The sequence below is a fragment of the Chelonia mydas genome, chromosome 11 (assembly GCF_015237465.2).
Source record: "Chelonia mydas isolate rCheMyd1 chromosome 11, rCheMyd1.pri.v2, whole genome shotgun sequence".
NCBI classification, from domain to species: domain Eukaryota; kingdom Metazoa; phylum Chordata; order Testudines; family Cheloniidae; genus Chelonia; species Chelonia mydas.
Window position 1 is genome coordinate 72653741 of NC_051251.2, and position 18200 is coordinate 72671940.

The following is an 18200-nucleotide window of genomic DNA, read 5'->3' on the forward strand; positions in this document are numbered from 1 at the left end:
AGGGATGACACCATTAAAATAGTTGCCTTTGAGAAAAGAGGATTTATATTAGTCTGTTGCTAAAGACATACTGGGCAATTATTACCATAAAATTGGTGTACGTGTGCCCTAATGAGAACAGTATTACAAAGAGGCTAAGCCATTGGAAGAAATGTTGTGGGAGAGCCCACAGAGTTTTTGCCTTTCAGGCTTTTGGGAACAGTAAATACATCATCTGAAGAGGATCTTGGTACGTAACAAGGAAGAAAATATGGTTAATGAGGGATCAGTTGTTGTGACCTGCACAGGGCGTGCCATGTTTGTCTTTCTCCTGGAGGATAGAAGCGAGTTCATCTGAGTGAAGTGGAAGCTGGTCTCCATACTGGAAGAAAAAGTTAAAGGACTGGAGACCCAAGTATTGACCCTGCGTTGCATCACAGAAAAAAAGACTTCCTGGATAGAAGTCAGGATTAGGTACTGCAGGCACAGCACACCAAAGACTCGGAAAGGGCAGTGTAGGGGGGAGTGAAGAACGGGGGAAAAAAATTGGCAGCGTGTGACCTCCAGAAGACGGAGGAGAACCAATATATCCTCAATGCAGATGGAGATAAGCAACGCCCTCCAGGTAATTGGCATAGGTAGTACTACTGAGAATGCCTTGGAAGAGTCTCCTGAGGGAAGGGATCAGGAGGAGACCCCCATTGACTGGAAGGCATGGAATGCATTGTCCTAGGGATGTGGGTTCCATGACCACTGCTCCTAAGAGGAGAAGGGTGGTGGTGGTTGGGGATTCCCTCCTAAGGGGGACAGTCATCCATCTGCTGTCCAGACGAGGAATCCTGAGAAGTGTGCTGCTTGGCTAGAGCTATAATTCAGGATGTAATGGAGAGTCTGCGGAGACTCAGGTCCTCAGCCCACTACCCCTTCCTATTTATCCACATGGGCACAAACAGTACTGCCAAAAATGACCTTGAGTGTATCACTGCAGACCACGTGGGAAGAAGGATAAAAGAGTTTGGGGTGTAAGTTAGGTTCTTGTCCATCTTCCTTGTTGAAGGAAAAGGCTTGGGCAGGGACTGGCAAACTGTGGAACTAAATGTGTGGCTATGCAGGTGGTGTCGGTGAGAGGACTTTGGCTTGTTCAACAACAAGCTGATGTTCCAAGAAAGAGAGGATTTCTGTGCTGGCGGGGACTCCATCTGTCAAGTACTGGGAAGAGCATCTTTGCACATTGTGATGGGTTGGATCACAGAAACCCCCTTGGGGCTGCCAACTGATGTGCCAAGACTACTTCTGCCCCTGCTTTCCCTGCCAGCTGGAACTCCAGCACCCTGTCTTGTTGAGCCAGACATGCCAGTCTGCTCCAGCGCAGACCCAGGGTCTGAACCACATGCCCCAAAGCTGCAGATTTAACTGAAAGCAACTTAAGAAATGTTCCTGTCTTTAACACTCAGATGCCCAACTCCCAGTGGAGTCCAAACCCCAAATAGATCCGTTTTACCTTTGTATAAAGCTTATACAGGGTAAACTCGTACATTGTTCGCCCTCTATAACACTGATAGAGATGCACAGCTGTTTCTTCTCCTCCCCTCCCCTGGTATTTATTAATACATACTCTGGGTTAATTAATAAGTAAAAAGTAATTTTTATTAAATACAGAAAGTAGGATTTAAGTGGTTCCAAGTAGTAACCGACAGAACAAAGTGAATTACCAAGCAAAATAAAATAGAACACGCAAGTCTATGTGTAAGAAAACTGAATACAGATAAAAATCTCACCCTTAGAGGAATTCCAGTAAGCTTCCTTTTACAAATTAGTCTCCTTCTAGTCTGGGTCCAGCATTGCTCACACCCCCTGTAGTTACTGTCCTTTGTTCCAGTTTCTTTCAGGTATCCTTCGGGGTGGAGAGGCTATCTCTTTAGTCAGCTGAAGACAACAAATGGAGGGGTCTCCTAGGGGTTTAAATAGACTTTCTCCTGTGGGTGGACATACCTACCTCCCCCTGTGTAGAATTCAGCTACAAAATGGAGTTTTGGAGTCACATGGGTGGGCCAGTCACATATTCATGCATGACTCAGAACTTACAGGTAGCCGCCATGGTTCACATGCTTCCTTGAACATCCTCAAGTAGACTACTTATGTGGATTGGAACATTCCAAGATCCATTGTTCGTTAAGTGCTTCTTGATTGGGCACTTAATTTGCACATTCCTTTCTTAAGAAGCTGACCAAATGCTTTACAAAGGCTACTTAAAAATCAAGCCAGTACATAGCCAATATTCCTAACTTTGAATACAAAAATGATACATGCATACAAATAGGGTTAATAAATTCAGTAGATCATAACCTTTAGAGAGATATTTTACATGGCATATGTAGCATAAAACATATTCTAGTTATGTCATATATACATTCATAAGCATATTTCCATAAAGCCTTATGGGAGGCACTGTCACACACATCATCTGGCTAACCTGATGAGAGCTTTAATCCAGGTCCTATGGGGTATGGTGACAAAAATCCAGCCAATGCACATCTAGGCTTAAGTAATGAAGACAAGGGGAAGGGGCTAAATTCTGGAGAAGGGACTAGGAACCACAACTGCATTAAAGAGGCAAGAAGAAAAGCAAGCAAGCAGGCAGTCTACTAAATACCTTTGATGCCAGTATACCAATGCAAGGAGTATGAGGAACAAGCAGGATGAATGGGAAGTCATTGTATATGAAGAAAATTATGACTTAATTGGCATTACAGAGACTTGGTGGGACAGCTCCCATGCCTGGAGTACCAGCATGGGGGGATATAGCTTGTTCCAGAAGGACAGGAATGGAGGGGTGGGGGAAAGGAGGAGGCATTGCGTTGTACATCAAGAATGTATACACTTGCTCCGAGGTCCAAGAGGAAGTGAGCGGCGGACCTACTGAGAGTCTCTGGGTGAGTATAAAAAAGGGAAAAGAATAGTAGCGATGTTACGGCGAGGGTCTATTATAGATGAGGCTAAGATTTTTGTCATGGATATTTTTAGTAAAAGTCACGGACAGGGCATGGGCAATAAAGAAAAAGTCACAGAACCACGTGACCTGTTCCTTCCTTTTACTAAAAATAGCCATGATAAAATGGGAAGGGACTGGGGCAGCTATGGGTGGCTGGGAGCTCTGAGGCCCCCACCACCCATGGGGGCTCAGAGCTCCAGGGTCCCCCCTGCTCCCTCCCCCTGCAGAGCTGTGGAAATCACCCTGCTGCCTCCACGGTGGAGCTGCGGGGTACTGCGTCTGGGAGCTTGGGGGCCCGCTGCCTCAGGCCACCACTCGCTGCTGCTGCGGGAGGCAGCAGTACCCTGCTTCTCCCAGCTGCAGGGGCTGAAGTCACAGATTCCGTGACTTCCACAACCTCTGTGACCGAATCGTAGCCTTAATTATAGACTGCCAAATTAAGAAGAGGAAGTGTATGAGGCATTCTACAAGCAGGTAACAAGATTAGCTAACACATGTGAGGTAATATTAATGGGGGATTTTAACTTTCCTGATTATCTGTTTGAAGACTATTACAGCAAAATGTATGCCCTGCAAATTCTTTGCATGTGTAGGGGACAGCTTTCTGATTCGGAAAGTTGAGGAATCAACTAGGGGGATCATCCATTTTGGATCTGGTCTTGACAAATAGGGATGAATTAGTTGCGAATGTGAAGGTGTTCAGGAACTTGGGCTAAAGTGATCCTGATCTGATAGAATTCAAGATCCTAAGGAAAGGAGGACATGAGAACAGGAAAACAAGGACAATGGACTTCAGAAAGGTGGATTTCAACCAACTCAGAGACATAGTAGGCAAGGTCACATGAAAGACTAATTAGGAAGAAAAAGAGTGGAAGGGGGCTAGCAGTTCCTAAAAGATATAATACTAGAGGCTCAGCATCAGGCTATTCCTATGCAGCGAAAAGATGAGAAGAGCCACAGGAGGCCAATTTGGCTGCAGAGAGAGCTTTTTAGCTTTCTAAAACCCAAAAGGGATACTTACAGGAAATGGAAGAAAGGGCATGTCTCCAAGGAAGTATACATGGGAATAGCGCAAGTGTGTAGGTACAAAATCAGGAAAGACAAGGAATGAGTTACAGCTGGCAAGAAATGTTAGAGGCAATAAGAGATTCTTGAAATATGACAGACAAAAAAGGAAGATCAGGGATGGTATGGATCTGCTGCTCCGTGGAGAAGGTGAGCTGTAACGGAAGATGATAGGATGTCAGAGCTGCACAATGCCTACTTTGCTTCAGTCTTCTCACAAAAAATAACATGACCAGATGACTAGCAAAGTTACCATAGACAATAAAGGGGAGGGGATGCAGATCAGGATTGGTAAAGAGCACGCCAGAGATCTTCTGACTAATTTGAACAAATTCAAGTCAGTGGGGCCTGATGCTGTTCACTCCAGGGTGCTGAAGGAATCATCTGAAGAAATCTGAGTCACTGGAAATATTTACAAGCTCATGGATGACAGGAGAGGTCTCAGAAGACTGGTGAAGGGGTAACATAGTGCCCATCTTTTAAAAAAAAACAAAACAAAACTATGGACCAGTCAACCTGACCTTGATACCTGGGAAGCTACTGGAACAAGTACCTAGAGGATGAAGGGGTAATCACTAGCAGCCAGCATGGATTTAATAAGAACAAATCATGTCAAACCAGCTTGGTTTTCCTTCCTTTACAGGGTAACTGGTTTGGTGGATAGGGGGAATGCAGTGGACATCATATACCTGGACTTCAGCCAGGCTTTTGACGCAGTCTCACATGACATTCTGATGAGTAAGCTGGAGAAATGTGGGCTTGGCAGAACTACCATTAAGTAGATACATAATTGGTTAAACAACCACAAAGAATAACTATGCATGGAATGTCAGATTGGTGGGAGGTCTCAAGTGGGATTCCACAGGGATCTGTTCTGGGTCCAGTGTTTAACTTCTTTACTATTGACCTGGATGTAGGAATAGAGAGCACACTGATCAAATCTGTAGATGAGACAAAGCTGGGAGGGGGTTGCAAGCACTTTGGACGATAGAGCTAAAATTCAGAGGGATCCTAATAAATTGTAGAACTGGGCTATATACCACAAAATGATTAATTCAACAAAGGCAAATATAAGGTGTTACAGTTAGGGAAGAGAAAACAAATGCACAAATTCAGAATGGGGGATAGCTGAGGATCTGGGAGCTGTGGTGTATCACAACCTCAACGTGAATCAACAATGTGATGCTGTTGCAAAAAAAAAAATTAATGCAATTTTAGGTTGCATTAACAGAGGCATAGTATGCAAACCACTCTATTTGGTGCTGGTTAGGCCTTAGCGGGAGTACTGTGTCCAAGTTTCGCCACTGATGTATAGAAAGGATGTCAAGAAATTGGAAAGAATATAGAGGCAAGTGAAAGAGATGGATGGAATGCAAGCTATATGAGCAAAGGTTGAAGGAACTGGATATGTTTAGTTTGGAAAAGAGGAGATTAAGGGGGTACATAACCGTGTTCAAATACTTGAAAGGCTGCCATAAAAAAGATGGAGAAAAGTTCTCTCTTTCCACAAAGGGCAGGCCAGGAGGCAATGGGTTCAAAACTACAGCATAGCAGATTTAGATTAGATCTCAGGAAAAACTTCCTAACTGTGAGAACAGTAGGACAATGTAACAGACTGTGTAGGTAGGTTGTAGAAGCTCCTTCACTGGAGATTTTCAAAAGGAGGCTGGATAGCCACCTATCTTGGATGGTTTAGACACAACAAATTGTGCATCTTGGGAGGGGATTAGACTAGATGACCCTTCCGGTTCCTTCTAACCCGATGGTTCTATGATTCTATAATTAATAACAGTTCATACGTATGAGGGAGTAGATAAGTTTATGCATGCATTATTTTGTCACTTCCTGACAAGTGCTTAACTGTCCAAATTTAAGATTCCACATTGATGGAAGAGATTTATATACATTTATGTGTAGGCAGAAATAATAACATGCATACATTCGGGGTACATACACACTTCCTAGGAGAGCGAGGGATAAGGAAATACCTAGCTAATACAGAAGTGAGGAGGATTAAAAAAAGTAGTTTACAAATACATGTAAAATGATGTTTATCTTTTTCTCTGATGGACTTGGTCATTTGGTCTCAATGCTTTTGTCGGATTGAAACATGTCTGTATGTAGAGCATAGCTTGAGTTTTTTATGAGCAAGAATGTAAACATTAGAGCTGCACAAGACTTGCAGAGAAACTTTGTTGATCCTGCGCATTGTCTACTTCTTACGTAATCTGATATAATAGAAGTGAAATAGAAACCAGATGTCAGGGTGGAGCAATTATAATTCTTCATCCAGGAGTATTAGAGTAAATGGGCTTTTTTCGTCTTCTCTTGTAAGAAGTTTTGTTTGTTTTTTGGGTTGGAAATGTACAGAAGGGCTTTCTGGGCTCTAAACTTAATTCTTTTCTGAAGATGATGTTGTCTTATATTTAAAAGAATGTTCTCTTGATCTTCCAAATCTTCCTTTGTCTTAGCCTTTCTTTTTCATGTAATGAAGCTCTGTATGTTGTTCCAATTAGTCAATTTAACTGCAGTTTAAGATTAATTAGCTAGAATGGTTGTTAATTTGGATAGTGTTACCTGCTCACTGTATTAACTACACAGTCAGGATTTCAGGCTTTCAAGGAATTTACCCATCTGAAGTGAAGCTTTCTTGATTTTTCCATTTTGATTTGGCAAGACGTTGTAAGAAAATCTTGTGGAGAGAAGTTTGAGATGAAATCCTACACCAAGTTCTTCTGCTACAGAGATTTTTAGGATCTACAACTGGCTTGTTTGCTCTTGAATACAGGATTTGGGATTTAAAAGGAAAATGGGCCACCAGTGACTCTCACCCTGATGGGGAAATGGATTTCTCCTTTGATGAACCTCTTCACTAGCTAGTTCTATTTTCTTCTGCTAGATTAGTCTCTCACTGAAGTTTTTGTAGAATTGAAGGTATAGTAACCTTAGTACAGTATTTGATGCCATCTAATAAAGCTTTTGTTTCCTTATTTCAGATTTAAGGTATTTAATTGTGAATGCTTCATAGCAATTCTATAGTTTAAAGCTGTGTTGAGATTCACACTTAAATCTAGGATTAAACCTCTATAAATGAATATATAGTTGTGCCATATACTTGTACAGGTGACCAGGGAGGAACTTGTGTGAGCTCACAAAGTATCAGAGAGCATAAAATTATGGGACACAGATTGAATTTTACCATTCTTTCCCTTCCCCGTTTGTATCTCCTCCTTTCTTAACCTCCTTCATATTTCCCTTTCTGCAGCAAATTCAAACTTCCCCCATTCAATGCCATTCTTTCTAGTTGCCGGCTCAGAAGACACAACTCTGCACTATTTACATTCAGTTCACGTTTGGAAGGGTTTTTTTCTCCACAACCATGAGGTCTAGAAACTTTTATGTTTTTTAATGAAAGCTAAAATTCTGTGGAATCGGATTGTTTCATGGGCCACATAAGTATGTTAAGGAATCCAGATGCATTCTGTAGGCTGGGTGTTTGACAGAACTGATTTCCAGTTCCTCTTGTGCTCTGTTTCATTGACAGCTGTGGAGTATGTCATGGAGGAAGCTTGCAGAATCTACTGAATAAAAAACTTTTTATTTTGCACTGACAGCTTGTTTTTGTGGGGCTGCTGCTGCTTAGGTTTGCTCAGCTGCTAAATAGGTCTTGATTTCATACATTTCTCTTGAGGAGTGATGAGACAGCAGCTTTATGAAAGAACCCTATCTTTATTTTGATAAACATATTGATATTTTTAAGAAAAGACTTCTTTAAAGCATTTAGTTGTGGAACCTATTTACAGCACTTGGCTTAGGCATTTGAATGAAGGGTCTTGCCTGGTTTTAGTGTTGCCTTCCTAGTTCCCATATGCCCTTTGTTCCTTTAAAAACACGTACAAGGATTAGAACAATTAATCAGCTTCCTGAGATTCCATCAGCCCCCACAAATAAAATCCAATCTTCTTCATGTACTCAGGGAAAACCTGGAAATAGACCTTGCGTTATGCACTGAAGATCACATATATGGGCTTTGCTGGTCTACTGTTTGAATAAAATACTTGAAAAGAAAGTTCAGAATTTGTTAGTGGTCAAACTTTTGCTGTATAGTTGTCTTAAAAGCCAGCAGGATGTTTTAAACTCTCCCTTGACAGTTTGCATGTAATGGGATTTTAGTGTTCATGAAATGTGCCAGGCTAACAAAACAGGACACTGAAATCTTACATTTCTGCACAGACCCAGATACGGTATGGTCAGTGCAAGTTTCCTCATATAGCCTTGCCACAGTGTTTCAACATAAGGTAGAAAAGATGTCTCTGAGGATAGTTCAGTTCTTGGCCTCATTTCTGATGGTGCTACAATAAAGTTATCAGTCGTGGTGATGGTTTTGATGTGAACACTTCACTAGGAATGGTACTGAACTTGTTGCAGGCAGCCCATTGAGCTACCTTTTTATGTAATAACTACTTTCAATAACAAATATTACTCCTGAGGGAATTATGCACCAAAAAATTTAAAATTATGCGCACAATATTTTAAAATTCTGCAACATTTGTCAATAAATGTGGCTGGTTGGGGCTCAATGGGGTTGGGGTCTGGGTGTGGGGGGCTTGTCAGAGGGGTCCAAGTGTAGGGGGGTAAGGCTTGTCAGTGTGAGGGTTTGATGGGCCCTCCTTAATGGGGAAGCCCCAGTTGCTTCCAAGGGGATGCCAGATGCCGGGATCCCGCTTTCCCCCGTGATTCCCCTATCCCCTTGTTCGTCTCCATCCCCCTCCCGTCACTCCCACATTCCCTTCCCCCTGCCCTATTCCACCCCCCTTCCCTCATTTCCCCCACCCCTGCTTACCCAATCCCACTCACTGTTCCACAGATAATAGGAAGGCTCCAAGAACACAGAAGGGGAGCACAACTGGCACTGAGACACAGGAGGTTGCATTCAGCTGCAGAGTCAGTAGAGCCCGAGCGGAGAGGCCGCCTCTGAGCTGGGCAGCTCTGTTTGCAGAAATGAGGAGGGAGGGGAGCAGTGGCACGTAATCCCATGTGCCCCCCATGCCTCACCTCTCTTTGGGGGCAATCCGCCCCCCAAAACTGCACACGAGACTTCCCTGCCGTTTTCTGCAGAGGAAAAGCAGGAAGTGTGTGGGGCGTTGGTTTCTATGGGCACGCAGTCCCACAGAATTCCCCCAGGACCAGGAGTACTGGCACGCACATACACTCAGCCCTGTCCCCCCGGTGGTGATCACGCATGCCCAGCCCCCCTCCCCGATCTCTGAGGCTGCTCCTGGCACGCTGGAACAGACGCACTGCCAGGGAAGAGGCACTTGTCTCCTGGTAGATTTTTTTTTGTTTGCATTTTTCTGCACGGGAAGCACAGAAAAATGCAGGCCATATGAATTCTGCACTCCCGCGTCGGCGCTGAATCCCCCCAGGAGTAATATATTTTGGAGTACTTCACTATGAGTTCATAATGAAAATATTTTAATTTGTGGTGGTGTGAAAATCAAGGGGAGAGATGGAATCGAGCTTTGACCCCCATGTGTTCTTGTTAGCCGATCAATCAAAAGGGAGTGGGAAGAAATCAATTCTTAGGCTAGCTCCTTTTCTCCCATGACTCCAATCTGTCCTGAATATTAAGGTGCTGTCTTAGAATACTAATTTGTCAGGTGTGCAGTAGACTATACTTTTCCAACTCTAGCTAGATGAATGCAGTGTACACTAGTAGCTTTTCTTTTCTATCCTCTTTTGGCCCATTGTCTGCTGCCATTGGCTGAAATAGGGAACCACCACTGTGACCTGAAATAGAGGCTTCAACATGGAATAAATTTGCAGTACTTTCGGGGCAAACTCACCTGTATTTGAAAACTAAACCTTCTAACTCACTTACTGGATGTAGAGTCACACCACTGCAGAGGGCCAACAGGAAGCCTGATGCATCACTTTTAAGTTCTGAAGATAGCAATTAAGTGGGACTGAAGTGTTGCATTAGATCTCATTCTGGCCCTCTGTATCTGTGTGAATTTCAGCTGAAGGCCTGGTCTACACCTAAAACTTAGGTCAACTGAACTGCATCACTCAGCGTGTGAAAGATTCACACCTGAGAGATGCAGTTAAGCTGTCCTAAGTCCCAGTGTGGACGTCGGTGGGTTGACAATAAAAATCCTTCTGTCCACCTACTTATCGCTTCTTGGGGGTGAATTTACTACGGTGAAGGAAAAACCTCTTTCTTCACTATAGCGCATATCTACGCTAGAGTGCTACAGCAGTGTAGCTGCAGCTGTGCCAGTGTAGCACTTGTAGTGTAGACTACAAGCATTAGTAGCAGCATTAGGACCTTCTTTTTATTCCTGTTGTTTTAAATCTTGTTAATTACCCTGTAGGAAACAAATTGGAGGCAGAGGGAGTAAATGAAGGATAGTTAATTTTAATTTAACTCTGTGGCTTTGCCTATAGTAGTCTTTAAAAATATATATAATAAGGTGTCGCAGTGTTGCCTAATTCTGCTTTATGCATATCTCATTGATGTCATGGCAAAAACAGCTGCTGCTTCTGGCACCTTGTGTACATTAGCACTCAATCTCTTCTTTCCTTGCCCCCATTATTACAACCACTGGAGTTGAACCTATGGTAACAAGAGTGGGGAACTTGGGAACCTGGGGAAAACCAGTGTGATCAATGCCAAAGGCAACAGGGGCAGAGGGAGAAAGCAACAAAACTGGTTGATGCAATTTAAAAAAAACCAAAAAAAAAAAAACCAATTAAATGATGGTCTGTGTGGGACAATGTTTTAAAAACAGGTTGAGTAGATATTTTACTTAATTCATGTCTTCCTGCTGGAATACTGCTGTTGGTTATTAAAAGATTCGGTGACCTTAAATGTCAGCCAAGGGAAGGTAATAGTTTAGCATGATTTTTAAGGTGTGTATGCGGGTGCCAGTGCTTGCCCACTCTCAATTCAGGCGTAGACTGGAGGCTTCTACTATTTAAAAATTAGTCCTGTGGAAAGTGACCTTCAGTATGGCGGTGAGCATTCTTGGTCTTGTTTTTAACGGATCTCTGTAATTTTCCAGTATAAATGTCAGTGCCAGTCTATTGTGTACAGTGTAAGGTTTCCTCCATCCTTACCTTTTGCTTTCTATTGGGCATGACACATCAGCTGAAAGTGCATGTTTCAAGACTCACTAGTGTACAATGTGGCTTAATTTTTCTCTCTATTGTGTACAAATAAATGGCTTGGTTTAATTTAGTATTCTTGTTTAAGGAACTACTGCAAACATTTGTTTTTCTGTTCGTGAATTTAAAAACACAATAAAATAATAAAAAAAAGAGAAAACCAACTGAGCTGAATACTTATACTCTAACCAGGTTTAAAAATAGATGAAGGCTGGAAAACCTGTACTTTGATTAATTTGCTGTGACATTGGCATCAGCATGTGACATTATCTATGTGCAGATTTGTCACGCTGTTGACTAAGGCTGTATTTACACAATAGGAAGATATTTATGCCCATTGGGAAAGGGGTGAAGAACCTCTTACATGCTAATCCAGCTCCTTGCTTTTGTGTTCTTGGAGAATGTTTGTTTGAAATGCTTTTTGGTCCTGGTGCTCGCTAACATTCTGCTTAGTATTAGGCTGTATGGCAGAAATATTGGTTTTAAAGTAAGGACATCTTTTTTATATTAGGTTTTGACGTCATTATCATGAAGGTCATGGAACTGGAACGTTTCTGCGGTGAGGCATGGTGCTAGTACTGTGATATATTCTGGAGGCAGATGAGTTTCCTGTCACTGGAATCTTTTTTTAACAGAGAAGTTTAACATAACTTATTGTCTAATATCAAGATCACTGTACAGTTTCCAGCACCAGTTAAATAACAGGTAATCTTCCACTGAAAGCTTGACATGAAATGTAAATAAACTAGCAATTGTAGGTTAGCATAACTAATTACATTCCCTGTACTTTCCATATGTACTATATCTACTCATTAATCCTTTTGATTGTAATTCATAACATTTGTTTGTCCAGAATTAGAGCTAATTTTGATGGAGGTGTGACTTGCTCTGAATACTATAAAGTCCAGTCTACAGCAATTGATTTTGTAAATGTGCCATTTCCAGATGTTCAGTGGCTGAAACTTTTCAGATCATCATCTTTTTCAGGACAGAGCAACATTACTGATTTCCCCCATCCCACTTGGTCTTCTTGTGCTATATTACTAGCTGAAATAATATGCACATTCCATAACCACTGTATCCACAACCTGGTTCTTGTAGTATTCAATTTCCAATAGAATTCAGATTTGGGTGCTCTTATTTTTGGGTTGGTTGACTTGGAGAAAAGTAGAAGAATAAGGGGAAAGCATCAGAACAATTGCTCTGGAATTTGTGCTGTTACAACAGACTGATGCCCTTGTAACTTTCATTGTCAGTTAAAGTATGTTTAGAATCCTGCTTCTTCTTTTCTGTACTGCTTCTTAGCTGTACTGTGTAAAGCAACAGAAAAGCTTAATATAGTTGCTCAAATTCAGGTTTTCAGTGGAAAATCTGACCAGCTGTAATACTTTGGTTTTGGTAAAGATTGTGTTGGAAAAGTGGTGCAGTAATATACTAATCTTCTGTATGTAGAAGTTAAACTCAAACGAATAACGCATAGTATTTTCTATATACCAATCTAGCAGGTAGAGACAAAGTTAAATGCATAGGTTATCATTATACAACTGTTCTGCATACTTTTTCCTATTTTTTCCCCTTACTTCCTTAATTCTTTCCCTCTTAGGAGGGTGGTTCTGTACTTTTGTGATCTTTTTGATATATTCAGTTTTTGAAATGAGCGTGGGGGCGGGGGGGGGCGGAGAAGTGCAGAGTCATCTGGAAAGGAGGGAAACGTAAACTCAGATGTACACTTTGACAAAGGAATACCTATCAGAACTCTCATTGTTAACTCACTAAATTGTTCACATTTTAGGTAGCCACAAAACACTTCTAATGACACCATACATAGTTCTTTCCCCTTGATGTACCAAGACTTACTTGAACAGAGATTTATAAACATTAGTAGGGTACATTGTGTGAAACAGAAAATGACGTCTCCATTGAGGAAAAAAACATGTTTTAAGTGCTCTTAAAATGACCGTGCAAAATCTTACGCAAATAATTGAATTTAAACTGCCATGCAAGCTTTTAAAGTGACTATATGGGAATTTTTCAAATAGTCTGATCTAAGCCCATCAAAACAGGAGAAAATTGACTGTTCAAAATAGATCTTCATTTATTCTATTACTCTGTGTGCATGTACATACCCACTTGAGTAAGAGGTGGTTCAGTGAAAGGAAGTATTGAGACTACACAATCCCACTGTGATGGCAGATGCCACTCTTAGGTTTTGACAAATATTCAGGACTCCATCCTACCCCCTAAAACCTTATTAGAAGTTGAGTTACAGTACTCTGCAAAATTTTACCAAACAGTATTCAAAGCAGTGTGAATTATTTACTTGAGTAGCAAAATACCAAAGCAGGAACACATGAGTGTGTTCCCCAGATATGATCTGAAAGAGGCTCAAAATGTTACAATTACAAGAAAGCCATAAAAGGGAAGAATAAGGCAGCTGGTTTAAAAAGTCCACAATGCGACTTGAACATTTAATGTGACTGGTACAGGGAGCTTGCAACCCTGGAAAGACATAACTCAAATCTGAAGAAAAGCAAACATAGTATCAGCATGAGTTAAAATAGTACACCAGAGCAGGGGTTCTTGCAACAAATTTCTTGGTGGCCTCCAAGTGCAGCCCACCAGCTCTTGGTGATGGCTGCTCTCACAAATCCATTTGTCTGTCCCTGCCTCCCCCAGCCCTTCATTGAGATCCTGCCCTGGGGAAGGTGGGTTGGGAACTCTCCGGTTGCCTGTGAAGTTCCAGGCTCCCTGTGCTCTTGGCAGGTGGGAGCGGGTGAGCTGCCCAGGGGAGCGTTGCAGTGACTGAATGCTGCGGCTGACTCCACTGACAAGAGCTGCCTCTAGCGCCATGCACACCAGCCCCACATGTTTCCAGAGGTGCTGCCCAGAGTCCCCCGAGGAGGCTGCGTGGTGCAAAGCGCTGATCCCTGCTGGCAGTGCTAGTGCAAACACTAAGGCAGCACATCTCACTGCTCTTGGTAACAACAATTCAGGACCAACAGTTGGGTGCTGCAGGGAGGGGCTTCCTCCCCCCAAATCTTCGCCCATCCTTTGGAGGCTGTCATGGCCACACGCAAAAATCTGCTGGCGGCCACATTTAAGAAACACTGCACTAGACAGCTCAGTCCAAAGAGATGTTGATCTGCTGGAAGTGCACAAAACCCATATGGAGACTAAGCAATACAGCAGTGTCTCATCCTTTGGCAAAGAGCCATTGTGAGATGAATAACTTCCTTGACCATCAGCTCTTATTTTTGAAACCAGCTGATGTTTCTATCTGGACACACAGTACAAATCTGTTTATATACTTCTAAGTCTTATATTCTTGGATTTTAAGTGAGTGCTAACATGATTCATATCTGGAGCTAACAATCAAAAACACTAACATTCAAGTGGTTGTGAATATCATATTGCTTGTATGCCCCTGGCAACTTCAATTAAAGTTGCAGTATGTTGACTTAGGAATTGCCGATGCTACTGGTATTGGAACACCTGATATCTGTAAAAATACAGCTAAAACCAAAGAATTAAATTGCCAGAATGAAATCAGTTCTGCTTCAATGCAATCATAAACTAACTAATAAGCAGGAAATTTAAACTGGGGGAGATTTTCAAAGACACAGATGGCTGTTAAGTGCCTAACTCCCTGAAAGTCTATTGTAGTTAAGTGGCTCACTGCCATTTGCTTTTGAAAATCTCCCCTTGTTGTTCTTGCAGTTTAGAACATGTGACAGCCAATGGAGGCATGTACCAAATTCTAATTTGTTCAAAAAATTTAGTGTAAGGGGCAGATGGCAGAATGAGTGACTTTCCATTTCCTGTCTTTTTATGCTTAACCAGCCTCTAGGTCTTATGAGCATATAAAATGTAAAATCTACATAAAGATGTATACTGTACAGAGACGAAGTGACACATACAAGCTGAAAGAAACTCAGCTGCAGTATTTGAAGCAGATGAACAAATATTAAAAAGGAAAGGTTTAAAATTGAGAACTTTTCCAGTTAATGGTCATTGTTTTGCCTTGAAATGGTGACAAACATCAAAGGACGAGAAACTGATGTGGAAATCTGCTCAAGCAGTGAGAATTTAGCTCTGTGAAGAAGGGAGATGTGCTTCTGCATCCCTTCAGTCAGGAATAAAAAGTAGTGGGGAAAATGTCTTTCGTGGGGAATACCGAGTAGCTCTGAGTAAGAAAATATCCTTTTTACATAGTCAGTTTTGAGTAGAACTGCACTTAGTTTGAGCTACAGGGGAACTTTTTTGATGGCTTCTGCCAAGCTAGCCACAAAGGAGAGCTCTAATTTATAGGACGCTCTTGGTCTGGTGAGGGCTGTTGTCTTCCTGTGGATAACATCAGAAGGAAGCCCTTGGTGAATGGACAGTTAAAAGTAATTGAGTGTATAGGTAAGAGAGAATCTCCCTGTGTGCATAATTTAAAGGTTATGAAATTTTTTTTTTCTGCTTGTTCAACAACTTTGCATCCTTTTTTGGAATATTTATAAGCTTACTTCTGAAACATACCGATTTTTGTTTTGCAGTTGTAATGAATGTCAGAACATTTCTTCTTGCTTGTCATGATGCATTTTTGTTTGCAGCCAATTTTGATTTGTCCTTGACTTTGAAACTGTAATAAACCTAAAAGCACTAGGAACTGTCTTAGTTAAAGATTGATACAAGTGAAATTGGCTTGTAGACTTTGACAGTTTATCATAATACTGTTAAGGTGCCACTGTAGTCTGTTTCTACTGAAATGTGGGTTTAACTCTGAGCCTTTTAAACTCAGTAGGAAAGGATGCCGCTGATATCTATTTGTTGTAGAAAAAAATGAAATCTTGCTATTTTATGAAGGTGTAATATTAACATAATGTACTAAATATCTCATAATTTGAAGTGCTGACTTACTAGTGGATTTCAAAGAGATTCCACATAGTCTCTGCCATGGGGGCTTTTTCTTTGTCCTTTTGTAAAAGAGATACTAAACAGTGTCTTATCTGATAGTCTTCTATCAATGCACTAAAGGTTTTATTGGCACTAGTTTGAGATTACATGTAACATGCTTGTGAGTAACTCCCTCAAGCTTTATACCAGACTAAGTGTGCTGAACTGATTTGCAAAATACCATGTAGCAGCTCACCCACAAAGCCATGCATATATTTCCCATGGTGGGTGGGTCACACACTCACTCACTCACTCGCTCCCCATCCAGTCAATTGCCACCAGTAAAGATCGTAGTTCCTCTATGCAAACTTTGACGCATGCAACCAGTCAAAAGGCTCTATTTTCACATCTCTCATCCAGGTAGCTATGCCAGCTTCTCTAGTTCCTCCTGACTTTTTGTGGAGAGGCAGATCAAACAAGCTTCCATTCTGAGATCATTTTTGCCTCATATTTTTACCACTTTCCCAGTGTATCTTACTCTAGTAATTTGGGCAGTATGCTTGGAAAAGAGGGACAGAGAAGGATAGGTTAATGGTGCACCATTTTTGGTATCACTAGGCAGACCACCATAGCAGGATAACTTTGTTCTAATTACAAAGGCTTCTAGGCTCACTTAAATGACAGGTGGCTTCCAGTGATAGTTTGAAGAGGTAGAATGGCATGGCTTCAGAGCACGTGTGCATCTTTCACACAGGGATCTCACTGCTCTGTGAATAGTGAGCCTCACAACGTTGCACATGTAGGGTATTGCGGATACAAAGTGGGTTTCAGCCTATGTTTGTTTTGTGCACTTGTGTATGGGCTCCACCTGGTATATATTGATCTGTGGCTTGTGCTTTGGTGGATCATTCATTTGACAGATATTAAGGAAGTGAATGGGGAACAGTTTGGTCTACAACTTATAATGGGGTAGTAGATGGGGATATTCTTGTGTGTCGCTTTTGGAAGAGAACAGGTGTATTGATCTCTGATAAGCCCTGGAAGGGTAGGGGAGGTTTGGGTTTCTGGTGTTAGCTAATATGTAATGTCTTTCCTGAGAGGGGAGAGACTGCTTGTGCGCCCAATCTTTGTATTTATAAATGTATTACTCTGAGCATTCATAGAGTGCAGATGTCCAAAAAAAGATATCCAGGGCTTTGAAAAACTACGAGTCACTGGTGAATGGGATGTTGTCACAGATAAGCTTAAGAACCAGGCTAGTCTGCTTCTGAATAAATTAAGCTTTCATCACTTTAAAAAAAATCAGTCTAGCTTCTATGGATGTGAAGAGAACTTCCCAAACATGAACATAGTATATACTAATGCAGCACCATCTTCTCTGCTCTGCAGACAGAGCTCTAGTGCCTCTGCAACTGCTCATAGCTTTGTCGAGATGTAGGAGAATGAGAATTAAATAGATGTTTGCTAGTTTTCTCATCCATTGGCGGAGATCTAGCTCCAGTTGCATATTCTCTGCTCCCTCAACTGATGAATGCAGAGAATCAGGGTGTTTTTATTGGAAGGGATCTTCTTGATTGAGTTCAGGGAATTGGGTACTAAGAAGAGAGGGCACAGCATCCACCAGCAATGCAGTGATTCCTCTAGGTCTGAGTACTGCTCCTTATATAGATAACAGGTATATTTTGGATGTGACAGTCAACATGTCTGATAGGATTTTCATAATAACCAGGGACGACAAAATCAGCCCTATCCCAGAGAGAGATTCTCCTGTCCTGCATGGAACAAAGATTCCTACCTCTTTGTGCACTGCCAACCAAGGGGAGATAAACACCAAGACTTAATGTGATAGAAGTTGGATTAGCAGAGTGGATCCTATACCCAGAACTATTTTACTCCATTGTAAGACAACTTGTTGGGCTGGTGATGGAACTCTTTGCATCTTGAAACAATAAATAAAGTGCCCTGTGCCCTCTGTGTCAGGACCCAGGATGGATGTTAAGTGGCGAATGACCTCTTCTGAAGCTGGGCAAGGTCCCCACAATGTCTGTCTTGTTGTCCTGGGAGCAGGTGGGAAGGATAGGAACAAGAGAGCAGCAGTGATGATGTTTGTTCTTTTCTG

General features: G+C 41.8%; 1 protein-coding gene across 9 annotated transcripts in view; it reads left to right on the forward strand.

Moving 5' to 3' along the window:
- Positions 1 to 18200, forward strand: part of HDAC4 (histone deacetylase 4) — a 459989-nt gene that overhangs the window by 79140 nt on the left and 362649 nt on the right. Inside the window, exon 4 of one of the 9 annotated variants that reach the window (XM_043525825.1) lies at positions 11715 to 11908. The exons of the other annotated variants lie outside the window; for them this stretch is intronic. The gene's annotated coding sequence lies outside the window, so the exon portion shown is untranslated. The remainder of the gene's footprint in view (positions 1 to 11714; positions 11909 to 18200) is intronic. 9 annotated transcript variants of the gene reach the window in all.